The following is a 5,137-nucleotide window of genomic DNA, read 5'->3' on the forward strand; positions in this document are numbered from 1 at the left end:
AAATACTTAAATACCGTAAATAAACAATCCATAATGTAAACCCAGGTAAATGAAACTTCCCAAAAAGTCCCTAAGAAATATACCTACCCCAATAAAGTTCATTTAAGATAGAATAAAACTTGAAAATGAAAGTGACCAAAACCGTGGAGAAAAACCAATAAACACGCCAACCAATGAATGGATTTTGAAAAATATAAAAAAGAAGGATCATTTCACTTGTATAATTAAAAAAATAAACCATATCTAAATAACCAAACCAGTCGCACAATAAGTTTTAATTATTAGAGAGAAATGCCAATTCCTGAATAAAGTCAGATAGTATTGATGTAATTAAATGCAAACTAATGTCGAAAACCTAGAATCATTTTGTGGAGATGATTAATATTGATCAAAATATTTGATGACTGATAATATCTGCACAAAATATTATACTCTATTGAAGTAGTATTCACATAAAGGATACATTTAGATTGGAGTCTATCCAGTGGTTATTTACATTTCGTATTATTGGGAATGATTAAACCTTAGACTACAAATTTAGATGCATTATGCTTGAATTTAATCCCTCATATAAATGGGGACTTGGATTAAATCTAATCTTTTTCTTAAAAGTACTCAATAAACTATCTTTCACGTTCAATGATGCAAACCATTGTGTAAAAACATCTAGTCACGACATTCACAGCTTATCATAATGTCAGAATTTATAAACAAAGGCTATGAGGACTCAGTAGCTGAGTGGATAACGTGATGGCGTTTGAAGCGAAAGGTACTGGGTTCGATTCCCAGAGTAAACATCAACTCTGAGATGCAGGTACATCCAGCTGACGAGTCCCAAATAGAGCTAAACGCACTTCCTGGATTCCACTGCTAGTCACTATCCATCTTTGCTTACAATGCTTGTGAATTAAGGCTTTATCGAGGCAATACGCACAGTATGCACATATGCTAATAAGAGACTGACCAGTTGCAGTCCTAAATATCAATGGGAAGATTCAAACAAACAATATGAAGTGAATTTACAGATTACTTTTGTTTTAGTTACAAAAGCTGATTATAACCAGTCGAAAAAAAGTAAACAGGTATATTGTCATTTTTGAGAAATACTTTCTGATATTCACTCTCTTTCTTTTCAAAATTATTCACATTATATATTCATTCAATGGTAGGCTTTCTTCTCCTAAAGAGATTAAATGATACAAATTAGATCGGAAGCTCTTATCATATTTTCAGTTATTTTAACACTAGGCCACTCAATAATTTAAGGCATCATGAACCTATGAATTGCCAGCTTTTGTAATATTAACGAATATTTGAGAAATAAATGGAAGTTTTTCAAGGTACTCTCATCTATATACCGTTACAATTCGTTGTGGTATCATTGTTCCAGTTCATACTGTTTCATTTTAAATCCTCTGTTTAACTATGATAAATTTTCCTCATTATGAGATGGTGGAGAATATATTTAGCTCAGGTGGGTGATTTTGATGGAGTTTTGTTCTCTGAGCTGGATGGTTTGGTCGTGGAGCTTTCATCGTCCTTCTGAACGACATCATCAGCACGAACTTCGGGTAGAAGCGAAGTGTTTGAATTTCCTCATTATTTATACAGTCTACTAAAAATAAATAGTCTTGTGAGTATTACATTATGTATATTTATTAAAGTTTTGTTCGTTTATTGAAATCTATTAAATATCGATAGATTAATTATATTGAACTGAAAAGTTTTCAAAACAAAAAACAAAAACAAAACAACAAACTATCAGAGTTCAAACTCCGAACGTGAAACGTTCTCCAATCATAATTATTTGATTAGTAATTCTTCCATTTTAAATTATTTTTCTCATTAACAATAATAGAGAACTTTTTTTTCTCTAATTTCATTTCTCTTCTTCATTATTCAATCAATTTACAAAATCTGATCTGAAATCAATGTGAAAGGACTTTGTTAGTTGTTATTTATTCTTACATCTCATAATAAGCTAATATTACCAGGGTAGGTTTAAGGTGAGGACAAACTGTTTTTGAATACACAAAGGGGGGTTGGATTTTCGTATGGCTAAGGTTTCAATACGTCCTTTTACACTTTTATACAACAACACAAAAGCTGAGTTTAGATCAATCTTATGGCTTGTTTCCATTATATGTTTGGCAATAGAGGATGATGGATGTTTATCCTCTACTCTTATCGGGTCACTTGATTCTATTTGTTTCTGCAACCATTTTGGTACACGTCCACACACCCTTATTTTTAAGATCACGATTGCTCGTCCTTATGTATGTGTGACCACACACACATTTAAATTGGTAAACGCAGTGGGATGTGACACAATCGTTTTCATGTCTTTTAGGTTTTGGATGAAGCATAGACCTCGTTCTTTCTTTGATAATGACCTTCGCTGCACAATACGTTTTGTTGATGACTGATTTAAGTCTTTGTTTCAATAAAAGGCTAATTGAATCACCTCTAAATGGTAAGGTGATGTAGACAGGCTTTATTTCCACCAAGGCTATAGTAGGTCTCATTGTACCATGAACATTCCATCTATTTATGAGTTTAAGTAGATAACCATTCCCCATTAATGTTTTCTTTAACAACTTAACATCATCATCAATAACATCGTCTGTGCAAATACGATCAAGCCTGTTAAATAGGCACCTTATCAAACCCCATTTGTATTGCACAGGGCAATAACTATAATGACTAAGGTATCGGCCTGTCCACGTTGGTTTTCAAAAAATCGATCGTTTGATTGATCCATCTTCTCGTCTATTTAGAAGTATATTCAGAAAGGGAAGCTGATCGTTCTTCTCCTCTTCGCATGAGAGACTGATGTGGTTTTGAATAGTGTTAAATTTATTCAATAAACAGTTCATATTATCCTTTCTTTCACAGACAACTACGATATCGTCCACATATCTCTTATAAAGTGACACGTTTTCGATTGGGTCTTCAGCCAGATTTTTAACATGTGCCATGAACACATCTACTAATAATGGTCCTAACGGACTACCCATAGCAACCTCATCAACCTGGCGAAAGTATTCGCCTTCAAAAGTGAACTGAACTTTGTCAGTAAATAATAGTAGTAAATCCAGAGTGATTAGGTTTCAAATTGTCTTTACATTATTATTATTATTATTATTATCATTATCCTTGTCTCATCTTACCCCCCATTTCCAGTCTAGTTGACCTTTTATTTTTATATATAAATGTTCTTAACAGGTAGATGTGTGATCAGATTGCTCGAAATGTATTGCGCTCATATACACTATCGGAATTTATCAAAGGGACTAATTGCTTCAAATAACTATAAATGTTATTGTTATACATGGATTACATGTGTTAAGTTGCCATCTCGGAAACAACAGAATTGTCCCATAAATTTATTTTAGTGTTTATTGATCTACTTTCTCTTTGAAATTATCTTAGCATAGAACGATTCATTCTATTTTATGCAAAGAATTCTATATTGTACCAAGTATACAGTGTTTGACTAAGCGTTCGTTATTAGTACATTTATGTTAGGAAGCCAGTTATTATTTAGTTTAAAACGAATATTGTGTATGAAAACCCAGACTACCTTAATACAAATGTTTGACATAGTAGCAGATTCTATAAAAAAGTAAGCAAATAAATTATACTTGAAATCATCAGTCAATTGAAGCTAGACCATCATGGAAAACATGGAAGCTCACTAGTGACTGGCTCCAAGAAGTATTTTCTGGAGTTCTAGTGAGAAGCATTGACCAATGGAGTTCAACCAGGTCTGTTGTAAGATAGCATCTCACTTAAGACAATGGTGGACGGTTGTTCAATTTCGTGGATTGGTTGAAGTTAGACAACACCGTTGGATGCCGATCCAGTGGTCTATCGGTTAAGCGCTCGCGCGCGAGACTGATAGGTCTTGGGTTCGAATCTCGCGGTGCGGGATCTTGGATGCGCACCATTGAGGAGTCCCACAATAGGACGAGTTGGCAGTCCAGTGCTTCTAGGTTTTCCATAGTGGTCTAGCTTCAATTGACTCATGATTTCAACTATAAAATAAATTATACTCTGAAAATAACTTCAGAATATATCTCGATTTGCGGGCATGATCAGTTTGAAACAGAAAGAATGTTACATGCAAAGAGCAGAGATATAATAGTAAGTTATTTGACCAAATGTAGTTTGTAGGTTATTTTGCGCGGAAATCTTTCACAAGGATTATAATAATAGACAACAACAGCAACAGAGCATGCATCTGCATATCTTTCTGAGTGTGCGTCTCACGTGTGCATGTGCGAAGACACCGGCGTCATCATCGCCCATATGTGAATCAATCAAACAGGATTTGTCTACAATTTGTCAGTCAATGTGTATAGATTGAATGTTTAGCAGAGATGTACACACTGGATGGTCTGCTTATTTGTCTGTGTGGCTGCAGTCTGTCGATCTGTCATCAGAAATCTGTGTGCCTATTTATATGCGCCTCATTACAAGTCAGTGAATCATCCAGTCAATTAGACTCTCCCTTCCGCTACGAATACCACAAGCGTACACACAGAGATATGCATAAATGGAGACACACGGACCGATGGAGAGGTACACAGACTGACAGAGAGAGACAGACGGGCATGCAGACAGGCACACGGAGGGGAGTTGCAAAATCATCATTCCAAACCAATGGTGCACTTGGGCTGGCTTCAGTATCCTGAAGGAACAAATGCCGTATGAATCAATAGCTGGTCACCGGCTACCATGGGACTGTATCTCCTTACGATGCTCCACTGCCTTGTGGATCAGATCTTTCGGTCAAAGGCTCCGGGTGTGGCTCCCGAAGAAAACCACCTGCTTCGGTTTGGGCACCCGGGTAGTATCAGCCCTCACGCAAATCAAATAAGATTTATGTGACGTATATGTATTTGGTGCCCCCTTGTACCAATATTTATGTGTTCAAATAAATAAATAAATAATTTAAATGTAGAATTAAATTAACTGGTCTAATTTTAAAATAAATGTAAAGTGGATAGCGGTGGAATCCAAAACATGAGTTTCATCCTATTTCGGACTCGTCATCAGTTTATTGATTACTTTCCCCCTTATTCACAGCCACATTCGGTTAAATATTGTACAAATGTTACTTTCTATTTTGTGG

At 35.3% G+C, this 5,137-nt stretch overlaps 1 non-coding gene across 1 annotated transcript; it reads left to right on the forward strand.

The window, feature by feature from the left end:
• The first annotated feature begins 725 nt into the window (after nucleotides 1-725).
• Smp_tRNA_01859_Pseudo_TTG.1.1 lies at nucleotides 726-797 on the forward strand. Its single transcript has one exon. It is a non-coding gene (tRNA).
• The last annotated feature ends 4,340 nt before the right edge of the window (nucleotides 798-5,137 follow it).

Source organism: Schistosoma mansoni, chromosome 4 (genome assembly GCF_000237925.1).
Source record: "Schistosoma mansoni strain Puerto Rico chromosome 4, complete genome".
NCBI lineage: Eukaryota > Metazoa > Platyhelminthes > Trematoda > Strigeidida > Schistosomatidae > Schistosoma > Schistosoma mansoni.